Source organism: Canis aureus, chromosome 8 (assembly GCF_053574225.1).
Source record: "Canis aureus isolate CA01 chromosome 8, VMU_Caureus_v.1.0, whole genome shotgun sequence".
NCBI classification, from domain to species: Eukaryota; Metazoa; Chordata; class Mammalia; order Carnivora; family Canidae; genus Canis; species Canis aureus.
In genome coordinates, this window is record NC_135618.1 from 28,773,456 (window position 1) to 28,789,439 (window position 15,984).

Below are 15,984 nucleotides of genomic sequence, written 5' to 3' on the forward strand. Positions count from 1 at the left end.
TTTCCATCCTAAGAGGAAAACTATTTATTATTATTTTAATTTTTTTTTTAGGAAAACGATCTTTAAAAGGAAAAAGACCCCATCCTGTTATTCTAGGCTTTACGCAGTGTCCCAGCTTTAAGTCTTCCTACTGGGAAGACCTACAACCTGCGTGTGCCAGAAAGAAAGGGAATGGCCCTGGGTGTCCTAACCCCGACTGCGGGGGTCAGATCCACAGCCGCTGGGGTATTTAAGCAAAGAGCGGGATCTGGCGGCCTGTGGCTGGCCTGGCCTGCGTGCCTTGGGGCAGTGGCAAACTCAGCTCTCCAGCCCTGAGGCTATGAAACAGCACCCAGGAAGGAGCCCTCCGCCCTTTGCCAAGGGAACAGCGACCTGATAGGTAGATGAGCGTGTGGACAACAACCTGATTGGGTGACAGGCAGTGGAGGGCTAGTCAGATTAAAACAGCCCAACCTTCTCAGAAAACCTCCAGACTTAGAAGCCCTGAAGGCAAACCTCTGGGGTCCTCTCCCTCTTTGGGAGCTTTGTACTCTCACCCAGTGTCGCCTACTCAACTTGGCTATGCTGCCCACCGGTCTATCTGGTCTACCTCTTCATTCTTCCAAGTGGGGTGATGGAGAACCGTGGGCCCTACAGGAAAAGAAATCCTGCAACACTAGGTCTTCAGGGTGTTTACCAACACCTGTCACCCGCTGTATCACGGGAACTGTTCTTGTGAGGCAAGTAGAATTTCTTCCAGTCTAATGACATGGCAACGAGGCTCAGAGAGGTCAGCTAACTAATGTAGGGTTACACAGTATGTCACCGAGTAGGGACTTGAACTCGGTTCTGCTTCACTCAAAAGCCCTCAGTCATTCCATTCCAGCTTCTCCACTCGAGCCCTCAAAGATTTCGTTCATGTGTCCCTCTTCCAGTGTCTTACTCCTTCTGCACCTTGGGTTCCTAGCTTGCCTTATAAACCTCCATTGCTATATTGTTCCACCCTTTCCTAGCCAATCGTGACTGAACTTTTCACTTGGATCCGGATCATCAGGTCAGAATGTACCTTGGGTTAGTGCCACTCATGGTGTGAACTGTTTGTTTCAGGTCCACAAAGATAAGGCTCTTGGGCCAGAATGGAAAATGTAAAACTACTACCTCACGAAGCACACTTTTAGGTCAAATGACACGCTTTTTCCCCCTGAGGCAAGGCTTTCTTGATGAAGGGAGTACTGCCTTGGGTTTACCTTGTGGCACAAGTTCCTTATCTCACAGTGGATCACTAAAAACAGTCAGGAGACTGACTTGGGTCCAGACAGTGGCACTGGGCCAACTACAACACTTGGAGCGTTACCTCAGCTGCCATCGCGTCTCCTCCCTCGCTGCCGTCAACTTTGGATTATTGCAACAGCCTCTCGGACGGCCTCCCAGCTTCTGGCAATTTCCTGTGATGCATTCTCCACCCCCCTGCCACAGAAATCTTCCTCACACATACCTCTGTCCTTGACGCACCCCTACTTCCCACCCTTTACTTCCACCGTCTCTCCATCAAACCCAAACTCCACATGGGACCCAAGGCTCTTTGTGACCTGGCGCAGTGCACCCAGGCCAGCTTTCTCCCCTGCTCCTTAGGTCCCCGCTTTACCGAATTACACGGAGTGGAGGACTCAAAATTTTGAGGACTCAAAATTGTGCTCGCCTCACAATTTTGTACGTGTTGCTCCACCAGCTCCCATTGTCCCCCTCCCTCCTCATCAGCCTCTCACCCCTGCACACATTCTCTCTTTCGGTCTGGTCACAAGGCACAGCAGCTCCCAGGAACGTCACAGAGGCTACGGGACTAGAGGTGAGATGGGAAAGATTCGGTTTTAATTTGAGGATCTGACGAGGTGGAGAGGAGCAGGCCCGGCTGGGCTGGCAGCGAGCAGGATGACTTAGGGGGGATTCTAGAAGCTTCCTGTTGCACTAGAAGCCGTGATTACCTGACAGTGGGGCGAGGAAGACAGGGACACGCCTGGGAGCTGGGGTTTCCACCAAACCAGTGGTGGAAGCGCCCCCCGGGGATGAGGCCCAGGGAGGGGGAGGAGTTTTTGCAAAGGGGGGAAGAGATGCAGGAAGCAGAGGCCGTCCCTGCGGAGAACCTCCCTTGGGATGTCCTGGAAGCGGCCAAACAGTTCGAAAACGAAACAAAGACTTGTCTCCGTTGGCTCTCAGCGTCCTGGCAGCTCTGCCCCGCGTGGTCTTGAAGCAAGGAAGGGCCGCTGTCGTCCCGGCCGAGCGGCGCTGGCGGGCGGGCGGGCGGGGGACCCCTGGGGCGCCCCGTCCTCCCCACGCGGCCGGAGGCTGCCGAGGCCCGCGATGCCCCAGGCCGGACGGCGGGGGGGGGGGGGGGGGGGCACTCCTCGTCTCCACGCCGCAGCAGAGCGCGGGCCCTTCCCCCACTTCTGGGGCCCAGATTCGGTGAAATGACAAACTGCCACCCCCGGGGGAACACCCTGGAAGGGGACGGGCTTCCCAGCAGGTGTCTGCTCTGCGGCTGGTTCTCCAAGGGCAGGAAAGGAAGGTTCCGCGTGGGCACCGCAACGCCCCCTACACGCCCGCTCCTTCGTAGTCCCTGCCCGCTCCGGGGATGCCCATCCGCGCTCCCGGGGGTGCTCACCTGCGCTCCCGGGGGTGCTCATCCGCGCTCCCGGGGGTGCTCACCAGTGCTCCCGGAGGTGCTCACCTGTGCTCCCGGGGGTGCTCATCCGCGCTCCCGGGGGTGCTCACCTGTGCTCCCGGGGGTGCTCACCTGTGCTCCCGGGGGTGCTCATCCACGCTCCCGGGGGTGCTCACCAGTGCTCCCGGAGGTGCTCACCTGTGCTCCCGGGGGTGCTCATCCGCGCTCCCGGGGGTGCTCACCTGTGCTCCCGGGGGTGCTCATCCGCGCTCCCGGGGGTGCTCACCTGTGCTCCCGGGGGTGCTCATCCGCGCTCCCGGGGGTGCTCACCTGCGCTCCCGGAGGTGCTCACCTGCGCTCCCGGGGGTGCTCACCTGTGCTCCCGGGGGTGCTCATCCGCGCTCCCGGGGGTGCTCACCTGTGCTCCCGGGGGTGCTCACCCGCGCTCCCGTGTGCCGCCGCGCCAACCACAAGTGCAGGTTGTGCAGCAGGTGTGCGGATGCGGGGGCGAGGGCCGCGCTGGGCTCCCCGAGGGGGGGCACGCGGGGTCGGGCCGGCTGGGCTCCCCGGGAGGACCGACGAGCGGGGCGCGCCGCTGGCGGCTGCGGGGACAGCGCTGTGACCCGGCGGCGGGGCGGAGGTCGGCCTTGCGGAGCCCCAAGCCAGCGGGGAAGGGGTCGCAGGCCTCGCGCTGGTGACCCGGCGAGGGGTCGCCGAGCGACCGGGCCGGAGCCTGCCATCCACCCGACAGCTCCCCCACGTGCGCAGGGATTTCCTCACGATTGTTCTCGGAAGGAAGGAAACACTATGGGGTCCACTGTGTCCCCACAGAATGGCTATGTGGAGGCCCCAACTCCGGTACCTGAGTGCAGCCTAGTCGGAGACAGTCAGCAGGTGATCTCAAGAGGTAAGTTAAATAGGGGACACTCAGGCGGGTCATAATCCAATCTGACTACTGTTCTTTTTTTTTTTTTTTTTAATTTTATTTACTTATTCATCAGAAACACCGAGAGAGGCAGAGACACAGGCAGAGGGAGAAGCAGGCTCCACGCAGGGAGCCCGACGTGGGACTCGATCCCGGGACCCCAGGATCACATCCTGGGCCCAAGGCAGACGCCCAACCTCTGAGCCCCCCGGGTAGCCCCGACTAGTGTTCTTGGAAGAAGAGAAAACGTGGCCACAGAAAGAGGCAGTCGGGGGTTGCGCACAGAGGGAAGGGCGCAGGGAGAAGGTGGCCACCTGCCAGCCAAGGAGAGGAGCCTGGGAAGCAACCAAATCTGCTGCCTCCTTGATCTTAGACTTCCAGCCTCTGGAACTGTAAGGAACTTAATGCTGTTGTGTAAGTCACCCAGTCCGTGGTGTTTTGTTATAGCTGCTCTAGCAAACTAGCACAGTAGACCATTTGGGAATACCCGTAAGTATCTTAGAAGGACTCATTCCCAACCAGAAAATGGCCATGTTAATCAGAGAGCGTTTATATCGTCTCAATAATGACATCAGAAGTGGCTCATGCTTCCTGGACTTTCACTGTCCTACTTCATTTCATCCTCATTAACCGCCTCTCCCAAATAAATAAATGGGGAGGGGGAGAAACACCTTTTCCTTGCAGTAGAATTCCACTTCGGGATGCCTGGGTGGCTCAGCAGTTGGGCGTCTGCCTTTGGGTCAGGATGTGATCCTGGGGTCCTGGGATCAAGTCCCACGTTGGGCTCCCCACACAGAGCCTGCTTCTCCCTCTGCTTGTGTCTCTGCCTCTCTCTCTGTGTCTCTCATGAATAAATAAATAAAATATTTTCTTAAAAAGAATTCCACTTAATATATGCAGAAGGAATAAGAGAAATAGAAGCTTGCCATTTTGCAAACACCACAGTAATAATTGTTGCAGGTAAGAACACTGATGGACACTACAATTAGTGGGCGAAAGTATGATGAGAAATGGGATATTTGCATAGTCTCAGAGTCTCTTCCCATGAGTTTATTAATTACAAAGGGGAGAATAGTTACTTTACAATGGAGAAGCCCCCCACACACACACCACCTAATCCAAGCTATCAAAGTTAACCACACCAATAGCCAGACACATCGACATCATGTACCCCCAAATATGATGAGAGGGGCACAGCATCACATCTGGAAAACGTGAAATTCAAATAAGTTCTGTAGATTTAATTAATAGTACTGCATCAATGTCAATTCTTGGTTTTGATTTTCAGACTTTGTTTATGTAAGATGTTAGCATCAGAAGAAGGTGGGTGAAGGATGGGTAGAAACTCTACAATTTTTGCAACTTTTTTTGTAATTCTAAAGTTATTTCAAACTAAAAATTTAATAAAAACCCAAATCTTCTTAAGTAGGTACTGTTATTATCTTATTAATAGGTGAAGTAACTTGCTCAGTCACCCAGCTTGTTAGGGGTGTCGAGTTCCAGAGCTTATAGTGAACCCTGCAGTGTATCTTCTTAGCGCCTTGAGGAGACAATGGAGTTTTAATTTTTCATATACTTGTATCAAAAATGACATAATTAAAAAAAAGATTTTATTTATTTATTCATGAGAGACACAAACAGAGGCAGAGAAAAGGGCAGAGGGAGAAGCAGGCTTTCTGCAGGGAGCCTGATGTGGGACTCGAGCCCAGGATCACACCCTGAGCGGAAGGGAGATGCTCACCACTGAGCCACCCAGGAGTCCCCAAAATGACATCTTTTTAAATGATATCCTATATAATACTTTTTTTCTAAACCATTTTGCCTCCTATTCATCCCCATTAAGGAGGTACTGGCATAGTTTTTGAGTTGGAAGAAATCAAAAGCTGGGGAGGACAGTATACAAGATACCACACATACAAAGAAGTGGCAGGCTTCTTTGCTTCCCTCAGAGAACTTACAAGCAGTAGAGGCCCTATGAGAGACAGCTGATGGTACGGAGCAGAAAATAAGCACCAACCAAGTAGTAGAGGCTCTGTGTGGCATGAGAGGTCAGAAGAGGGGAAGATGTACTTCAGCCTGATATGATTGAAAAGGAGGGGCAGCCCTGGTGGCTCAGCGGTTTAGCGCGGACTTTGGCCCAGGGCGTGATCCTGGAGTCCCGGGATCGAGTCCCACGTTGGGCTCCCTGCATGGAGCCTGCTTCTCTCTCTGCCTATGTCTCTGCAACCCCTCCCCCGCCCTGTCTCATTAATAAATAAAATAAATAAAAATCTTTAAAGAAAAGGAGGAGGTGACCTTTAATCTGAGCCTTCAAGAATGAAAAGGATTGGGGCACCTGGGTGGCTCAGTTGGTTGAACATCTGCCTTTGGCTCAGGTCATGATCCCAGGACCCTGTGTGGGGCTCCCTGCCCAGTGGAGAGCCTGCTTCTCACTCTTCCTCTGCGGCTCCCCCTGCTTGTGCTCTCTCTCTCTCTCTCTGTCAAGTAAATAAATCAAATCTTAGAAAAAAAAAAAAAAAAAGAATGAGAAGGATTGTAGAAAAAAAAAAAAAAAGGACATGCCATGGAAAAGGACATTGCCGGGACGCCTGGGTGGCTCAGCAGTTGGGCATCTGTTTTAGACTCAGGGCATGATCCTGGGGTCCCTGGATTGAGTCCCACATGGAGCCTGCTTCTCCCTCTGCCTGTGTCTCTGCATCTCTCTCTGTGTCACTCATGAATAAATACATCTTTCAAAAAAAATAGGAAAAGGACATTGCAGATAGAGGGATGACATAGAAAAGATAGATGGAGGCGAGAGAGCTTAAGTTGGTTGAGTAGACCAGTTAGACTGTGATTGCAGGGTTATTGTGTATTTAAGCAAGGCGCTTTAGCAGAGATCCCAATCTCAAATGCCTTCAGAGGCCCCGCAAAAATAAGAGGGAGCCTTAAATATCTTTAATAAGACATTAAAGGGGTGGCGGGAGATCTGGCAAAGTGGAGAGAGCCTGCTCCACCTAAAGTCATTTTGGGTGAAGACAAAACAACAAAGCAGAACACTGACCTGGGCGACTGCATTGCTGCTGACCAGATTCTGCCTACGGGCTGCCGGTAGGAGCCTGCTTTTTGACATCAGCTAAAGCATTCCTGGCTGTTACAACAGAGGACGTAGCTTATCAAGAGAATGAATTGTTTGGAACTGCTACTAATAATTCTCTCTGGGTCTCAAGGCCAGGTGGGCAGTTGTGTGATAGGAATTCCTCTCCGCGAGCGCTAGGCCTCCTGCCTTACGTTGTTAGGACACTACTGCCACCTAGTGGTCATTGGGGCTGTGCCAGCATCAACAAAAACCCTACACTTGCTTTCTGTGTATGGTGCTTTTATCTTCCCAATGTTTGTCTTGTGACTCATGCTACAAAATACCCAAAAAAACTACATAATCCTTTATATTGTGTGGTTGTTAATAGCGTGAATTTTCACAAATGGTGAGGATCGTTGTCATAGTATCAATGCTGTGATGGTGAGGGTTTGCTGTTAATTTAGCGTCCGGTCCATACATTCTCTCTGCCTCTGATGTGTGCTTGCATTAACGGTATCTCTTTGGCATGGTTGCAGAGGCTCAACAAGTATCTGAGATGCTACAAGGAAGGAATTATTATTATCTTTAAAAGATTGTATTTATTTATTCATGAGAGACACAGAGAGAGGCAGAGACACAGGCAGAGGGAGAAGCAGGCCCCATGCAGGGAGCCCCTTGTGGGACTCCAGGATCACACCCTGGGCTGAAGGCGGTGCTAAGCCGCTGAGCCACCCGGGCTGCCCTACAAGGAAGGAATTAAATTATCTGAGGAGGCATTGGAAAAAAACGACCAGAAAGAAAAATGAAAGAATCTGGAGGTTTAGTTTCATTTGTTAGTCATGTGACTTTGAGCCAGTTACTTGGCCTCTCTAAGGCATCAATTCTGGCTGCTAAGAGATGTAAGGTTGAAAAGTTCAGTAGCTTTCCAACCAGATCCTATGGGGACATCCTCTGAGGAACTTCATGGGATTAAAAATTCTAGTGGGTCTCTGTCTGGGGATGGGGTTTAGGCTAGGTGGGAGCAGTGGCAAGGTAAAGACCAGCCTGCTCCAACCAGAACAGCTCCACTACAAAAAATCAATTGCTAAAAATTTTAATTTCAAATAGGTGATCCATGCTCATGATTCAAAATTCAAGAGGTACAAAACCGTATGTAGTGAAGTCTCCTTACTAACTTGTCTCCAGTTCTCCACTTTAAGGGAAACCAGTGTTACCATCTCCAGCCTATCTTTCTCCAGGTAGCTTTCCCTCCCCCCACCATTGCCCCATCTCCTTTCTTTCATTAACACAAATAGCAACATAGCACACACACCGTTCCGTAGTGCCTCTTTTAAAATCTATTTTATATGTTGGAATTTCATTGACATTTCGTTTAGATTTCACTGTACTGAGGTTATCTCTCTATGAAATATTTGACTAGCCTATCTATGAATCTTCCCTTTCACCAGGGCATTTCATGACTCTTAAATCTACATTTTTATTTGATATAAAATAAATGATTCATGGATGTGTGGCTCTGCGGAGACAAATGCCATTTGAACCTGCTCTCGGTGTCAGGCCTCTGAGAGACAGGAAGAAACCAATGTCGAGGAGAACACCTTGATCAGTGCTTTTGGCTGTAAGCCATACGGCTGCCAGAAGCCATAACGGTGATCCACGGTTAACGAGGTGAGGGGGAGCACAGCAGGGCAACTGCCCAGGTACTGGGAATATCAACAGTAAGTGGGATTTGAAAATCTGGGAAGGACAGAGCAAGAGAGTGAGGACTGGTCAGTTCTGAAATCTTGCCAAGTTTTAAGTTACCTGGAGATGTTAATTCTTCAATCCCCTATGAGGTTTTTGTTTCCCCTTTAAACTGGATCAGATTTTCCTTAGACCAGTGGCTGTTAGCCCTAAATACTATTAGAATCATCTGGGAGCTTTCAGAAACTTCCACAGTCAGCAATGCCCACTTCCCCCCGCCCCCACCCACAGGGATTTTGATTTAATTTACCTGGGCATGCGGTCAGGTAAATCAAAAACACCTGGTGTTTTTGGAAAGCTCCTGAAGATGATTCTAGAGGCGGCCAGGTGACTGGAGAGCTGTAGATACCAGTCACTGGCCACTGACGCTGTTCCTCCTCCAACAGGTGGTTGTTCTGGGCAAATGGCCAGATTCCTTCTTGAAATCATTTAAACTAACCATCCCTTCTCCTCTCCTTTCTATTGCATTATCACTGAGCTGTTGACGCTTTTGACATTTATCAGTCTCCTGAGCATACAAAACCCTTCCAGGTAGTTCAAGCTAGAATCGATTAAAGCCTACCTTTTCTAGTTCCACTTAGATTCAACTAGTGAAGGCTTTACCTGGGTGCTTTCTGGTCCATCAAGTTCTAGATCAGTGGTTCTCAGACCACAGCATCAGCACCACCCGGGAAGTCCTTAGAAAATTAAATCCTCAGCCCATCCCACAACTCCTAAATCAGAAACTCTGGGGATGGGGCCAAGCAATCTGTGTTTTGACAAACCTTCCAGATCATTCTGACGTATCCCAAGTTTGAGAGCCACTGTTTGGGGACAACTTCTCACCAGGACAGGGAATTATTTTGGTAGCCTTAGCCCACCAGCTGGTGGCATTCAGAATGAATTGTGCGGCCAGGGGTGCTCTATCTTGAGCCCTCGGTGTGCATCTTGGGTGCCCACAGGCTGAGCCGGCTGGGGTCTCCCTCCAGTGCCTTCAACACTTCAAACTTGTTTGGTGCTAGAGAATAGACCCAGCTTCTTTCTCCATTTCTATGACTTGTACCTTAGAACTTTACTGTGTTCTTCCTAAATGCAGTCCATGCACCCCTACCCTTGCCACCTCATCCCCTGGGACTCCTGACCCTGGGAGAGACCTCTGTAATTCCCCTGAGGCAGAAACAGATTTTTCTCAAGGGGCCTTCCTGGCAGTTTTATCTTTACACTCTGTAACCTCCCATGACACACAGCCCAGCAGGACAGAGACTCCTCCTCCACTGTGGGTCTGCTGATGACTCATCCTGAGTCTGAAGCCTGATTTCTTACCTAATCACTGCTTATTTTTCCTCTACTGAGACACAATCTTATCAGGTCTGAGTATCAAGTAAGGAGGACTGATTTGTGTTTCAATGGCCCTGGGGCTTGAGCATGCCAATGAGCGCAGTCCTTCAAAGTACTCATCTCAGGAAGGTACCCACTTATTCCAACAAGGCTGTCATTGTTCGAACGTGACTGAACGTGCTCTTTGGGTCTGCTGTAATCCCAAATCTGATAGTTAAGGTCCTCCATCATCTGGTTTCATCTTCCACCGCCATCTCCCAAGTGCCCATTCCTCCAACCACAGAAAACTGTTTACTATTGCTTGAACTCACCCTGCACTTTCACATGGCTGTGGCTTTGTTATTCTTACTCAGTTTGGAATGTTTTTCTCATTCTTTTTTTGCGTATTGATTCAATTTATCCCCTAACTGGCAGCAAAAATGTTCCTTTAAAAAAAAAATTGTATTTATTTATTCTTGAGAGACACACAGAGAGAGGCAGAGACATAGGCAGAGGGAGAAGCAGGCTCCCCATGGGGAGCCCATTGCAGGACTTGATTCCAGGGCCCTGGGATCATGCCCTGAGCCAAAGGCAGATACTCAACCACTCGAGCCACCCAGGTGTACTAAAAATGGTCCTTTTCCTATGAACTCTTTCCCTGTTTCTCGAATCAAATTAATGGCTTGTTCTCTTCTCGCATATCATGGCATTTCACTTTTTGTGGCTATTAAACTTGCCCGCTTGAGTATGTACTGCCTTAGAATGCACACTTGCTGATGGCAGGGACCATAGAAACGATCCAGTTCCCCTGCAGTGCCTGACAGTTAAGAAATCAACAGCTCTCTGGAGTCTCCAAAAGGAATGGCATGAGAAAATCAACCTATTTACTTTACTGTAATAAAAAGTGGCGTGGTACCCACTCTAATCACATACTTCCGCCACTGGAGCTAGAACCAAGGCACTTTTAGCTATTCCAAGCCATCATCTTCCTGAAAGGATAAAGATTCCACAGGTCTTAGGAACAGTACGAGATGTATGCCTGAGCACTGGCGGCTGGTACGAAGTATATACTACCAATTGGGAGTAGTAGTGAAACCACTTTGAAACTACATGGAAGGGGAGGGACAGCATTCCTGTTGTTTGTTAAATGCCCCTCCTTTTGCTAGATGTGTGCCCTCTGTGGCTGTAATGCTCTGGGTCTTCCTAAGAGCTCTCCAGGTAGACAGGAGTGCTACAAAGTTTAGCACCATCTCAGAGAACAAGGACAGACGAGCTCCAGTTTCTCTACCTTAGTGAGTCTTCTGTGGCCTCACATTTTTTACCACCAAAAGCAGAAATTGGATTTGATGAGCCCAGTGACTGAGGTAGCTCTGGGAAATGCAACACAGTAGTAAGTTCATGCTTCAGTTGGAATGAAGTACATGCCCAATACCGCACTTGGGATTCTTCATGGCAGTATTTGGTCTCTTCCTTTTTTGTGGGTCATCTGTCACTAATGCTTGGGGAGTGCATTTTCATTCCCCTCTTTCTCATCCCGGAATCTAAACTGGTCTTGAGTCATGCTTAATGTGCTCGGATTTCCAGCTGCCACCCCGTAGACTTGCCGCTCTGCCATGGTGAAGAATCCCCTGCTGGGCGTGATACCCTACAATCCTGATGCTCTATCTTTGCTCCCCAGGTTATGACTCACTATTTCCGGACTTGGCATCCTCCCCCTCCTTCCCCTGTTGTGCACCAAAGACGAAATCATCTGCCTTTATTGGAAAGTTTCAGTCTCTCTCCCCCTGTTGAAGGATTGATTCAAAATCTGCTTCTTCCAGAAACATTTCTCTGATAAATTCTAGCCCATTGGATCAACCTTTATGTTACATTGTCTGAGAATTTATGCATTCCGTTTAGAAACTCTGTTTTGTGATTTCTTTTGTTGTAATCATTCTGAGGCTATTTTGTCTTATCAGATGTATTACATCAGGTAAAGAGATGAATTAAAGTCTGATTGTGTCCTACAGAACTCCCCACCTGCACCCCACCTGCCATGCTGAAGTTATAAATCTCTGGGGTTTCAGGGTCATGAAGAAGGACGGGGTAGAGGTTGACACTATTTTGAAAAAGAGGCAACCCTACAAAGGAGAGCTTTCCAAAAATTTAGGAAGGATGGTTAGTGGAAGAAAATTCCAAGAGTGTCACAGATCTGTGCCGTGCTCCATCACAGCACCCCAGGGATCAATAGGACGAATGACCTGGACAGGTGGAAGCCAGGGTGGCCACACACTAAAAGTGGTAGCCTTGGGGGCCCATTGCAGATTTCAGCCTGAGCTTGGTTCAGATGGAGTGGAGCAGATTAAATTGATTTAGAGACAGGAAAAAAAAAAAAAAAAAACCAAACCCAACAACAATGTGACATTTCTTTCATCTGAGTACAGTGGAATAATTATTCATGCATGCTACATGTAAGGTCCTTGAGAATGAGAACTTTACCTTTTCTGCTTGGATGATAGCGATCTGTCTATAAGCTGATGGACTGACTCACTAGCTTGCACTTATTTATGGGAACCAGCACATCAGTATCTGTGCATACATTGCCATCAGTGCAGACTGGTGATTAGAAGTTAGATAGTAGGGAAAAAAAGAGAAGAGTTTACTTTGAAAATCATATATATTTTTTTACCCCATTACACCAAACCCCAAACCACACTTGAATTTCACAATGTTTGATCTCTTCTAAATTAATAAGCTCAGGGTACTTGCTTCAGTTGTCCTGCACATCAGGTGTTCACCAGCATATACTTGTTGAGCATCTACAAGTTTCAGAGATTGGTCTAAGTTTCCTTAGGGAGCTTTCATCTTACCAGGGGGAAAGAGACCAAAAGAAAAATAGACCCAAACCCAAACCAAAAAAACCCCACAAAACCCCACCCCTGAAACATAATAAAATTGTATGGTACGTCATAAAATGCTACCTGGGGAAGATGTGAGGATTGGGAATGCTGGGGGGATTTTAAGTGAGGTAGAAGATGATATCTGAGCACAGACCTGAGGTGGCTGAGGCAGTTAGCTCTCTGCATTTCCGGAGGAAGAGCGGTCCAGAGTTGAGGGACAAGCCGGTGCAAAGGCTGGAAATGAGACCATGTTTGATAGGTTCCGGAAACATAGAGGCCAGTGTGGCTGGCACAGAGTGAGCAAGAGTGAGGGTGGTGGAGAAGAAGTGGGGAGGCTGCATCATGTGAATACTATGGGCTGTTATCAGGACTTTGATTTTCTCTAAGACACATGAGGACCTACTGAGTTTTGAACAGACAAGTGATGTGATCTGACCAATGTTTAAAAGGACCTTTCTGGCTGCTGTGTTGAGACTAGACTGGCAGAGGGGTGTGCGGGGTGAAGGGGAGGAGGCGCGGAGGCATGGAGATTAGTTGGGAGCCCACTGTAATGAATCCAGGCTGGAGGTGGTAGCCATTTGGATCATGTGATAATGGTGCAAACCGTGAGAAGTTCTAAGTTTCTGGATACATTTTAAAAGTGGTGTCCATGGGATTTCCCAGTCAGATCAGATGTGGGATGTGAGCGAAAGGGAGTAATCAAGAAGAATCCAATTTCATGGGCTGAGTAAACAGAAGGATGGAGTTCTCTTCAACTGAGATAAAGAAGTCTGTGGGAAGAACAGGCATGCTGGGAGTGGGTGGGTGGTGATAGGCTGGAATTTCAGGGGTTCAGATTTGGATATATGATATTTGCAGTGTTCTGCTAATTCTAGATAGTTCTGTGATACTTATTTGCCAACATTCATGTAAACTTCACAAAGCTCTATGAAATCCCAAGTGCTTGCCATATTTTGAGCTCTTTACTTAGCCTTAGGGAGTTTCCCTGGCACACACTGCCACATGGACAGAAGGAAGGACAGGTATCCTGGCCATTGGGATCCTGTGTTCCCATATGTGGCCATATGTGGCCATAGCACCTATGAGATCCCAGTTTCAAGAATCCTGTCTAGTGGGGGACGTCTTCACTGGGCAGCTACCGACCCACTCATGTTTTCTCCCTTGCAGAAACCTGCTGCTAGATAGAAGGGCAGGGGTGGGTAGAGGGCATGGGACAAGAGAAGCAGAGGACAAGAAGCAGAGGAGGAGGAGAGACGCTTGTTGCTGCAAATGGCAGAGTCAACTGGAGGGAGAACCAGAGTTGCCACTTCTGAGCGAGAGAAGACTGAGCAGGTCACCAGGATTGCTTTTGAATTCCAAACCAGCAAGGAACCTTTCCTGATTCAGTTTTGGGTTCCTCATGGGGTCTTACTCTGCAGCGCTCAGATGCTTTCTTGCCTTCCTTTGTATATTTACAATATTAAAATCGAATACTGCAAGCAACCTAAGATGTGGTTATTCGAAGTGGGAAAGTGCCTACACGATCCATTATGATATTGCCATGTAATATATGCCATGTAAGATGATCTGGAAAATGAAACAGAGATGGTAGAGAGAGTTCAAGCCCTGAGCTCCAGGGATCCCTGGGTGGCGCAGCGGTTTGGTGCCTGCCTGTGGCCCAGGGCGTGATCCTGGAGACCTGGGATCGAGTCCTGCGTCGGGCTCCTGGTGCATGGAGCCTGCTTCTCCCTCTGCCTGTGTCTCTGCCTCTCTCTCTCTCTCTGTGTGTGACTATCATAAATAAAAATTAAAAAAAAAAAACAACTTTGCGCTCCTAAGAGAACAAGTATGAGTCACAAGTGTAAGGATTATAAAGAAATGCACCTGATTAATTTTTTCTTAGTACCTTTATCCCCAAATAATTATTCAATACCACGTGTAAGGACCTGCCCTAAGTCCTGGGGAGAAGGCAGACATGGCCTTATCACATGCATCTTGATGTGTCTCGATGTTTCATGCCTTTAGATTAGATTCTTAGGTCTCTTTTCCTCCTAGATTCCACATCTGTCCCTCCTTCACTCCCCTACTCCTCAACCATTTTCCTCTCTTCTTTCCAGTCTCCTCAGTCAGATTAACTATTTGTCCTCATGGATTTGATTACTTTCCCCATCTTCTAGCTCTCTCCAATTGCTCTCAACTATGAGTAGTCCTTTTTAGGATTTAACTAGAAGTAGGTGCCTATATAATTCCTCAGAATGGACTCACCAACCCACATTTGGAAAATGAACAAAATGAGTTTATCTTTCTCTTGCACTTCCTCGGAAGTGATGAAGTTAGTCTGTGACAGAGATAAAGTAGGACACATTGAAAAAGGCTAAATCTAGATGCTCATGAAACTTACTGCTGAAAACCCTTCAGTGGCTCCATGTCAGCCCGTGTCATGCCTGTCATGGGAGAATTGGATGTATGTATATCTCTACGCAGGGATTGTGGCATCTTCAGGGCAGAGACAAAGTCTTATTCATCTCTCTATTTGTAGCCCCACTGTGCCTTGCATGCAAAAGGGACATAATCAATGACCCTAGAGTATAATTTGAATAGAGTGGGATGAGGGCTCATGTCAAGCATTACATAGTTTACCATTGAAGGTGCAGAAGTCAGTTTTAGTCTTTTGAGTAGCAGCTTCCAAGAAAGCTTCCAAAAAAGAAAACCTCCTCTCCTTTTATCTTATGAAGTTTTCAGGAGCTGATGATATTCACGGAGGAAACCATGATTAAGTCTCAGGAAGCAGAAAAGGAAGATAAGCCACAATTTAACATAATGAGTCCGGATGGGTGGGCCTGATATTAAGGACTTCTGATGTCAGACCAACCTGACTCATAGACTACTCTTCTGAGTAACATCCTTTTACTTCCCAATCTTTATACACTTAAAAATATTTACCTTGATTCCACTTTCTCACATCAACTCCTGGACCTTGTGATGCCTTTTTGGGAGTCTATAGAAGAATCTGCTCCTTAGATTTCCCTCAAACTGGTTATAAGGTGTCCTCTCACAGCATTAAAAGAGACTCACATTCTTTTGGAGTGCCTAGGTGGCTCAGTCGGTTAAGCATCTGACTCCTGATTTCAGCTAATGTCATGATCTCAGGGTTGTGACATCGAGCCCTATGTGGGGCTCCACATTCAGCACTGAATCAGCTTGAAATTCTTTCTTCCCTTCTCCCTCTGCCTCTCCCCCCACTCATGCTTGTTCTCTCTGTCTCTCCAAAATAAATAAATAAATAAATTGAGAGAGAGAAAGAGAGAGAGAGAGGGAGAGAGAGACTGACTCACATTATTCTGGATGGCATTCTAGTCTCCAAATGGCAAATTTCTACCCAGTCATACTCTAAAAGGGAAAAGATGAAGATCATGAAGTGAGCCTGAGCCTACAAATAAAAGGTAAAATCAAGAGAATAAGTCAA

General features: G+C 48.2%; 1 long non-coding RNA gene across 1 annotated transcript; it reads left to right on the plus strand.

Moving 5' to 3' along the window:
- Positions 1-1,391: 1,391 nt before the first annotated feature.
- Positions 1,392-14,009, plus strand: LOC144318056 (uncharacterized). Its single transcript, XR_013383913.1, has 3 exons — positions 1,392-1,825; positions 3,470-3,545; positions 13,707-14,009. It is a non-coding gene; the product is annotated as an uncharacterized LOC144318056 (long non-coding RNA).
- The last annotated feature ends 1,975 nt before the right edge of the window (positions 14,010-15,984 follow it).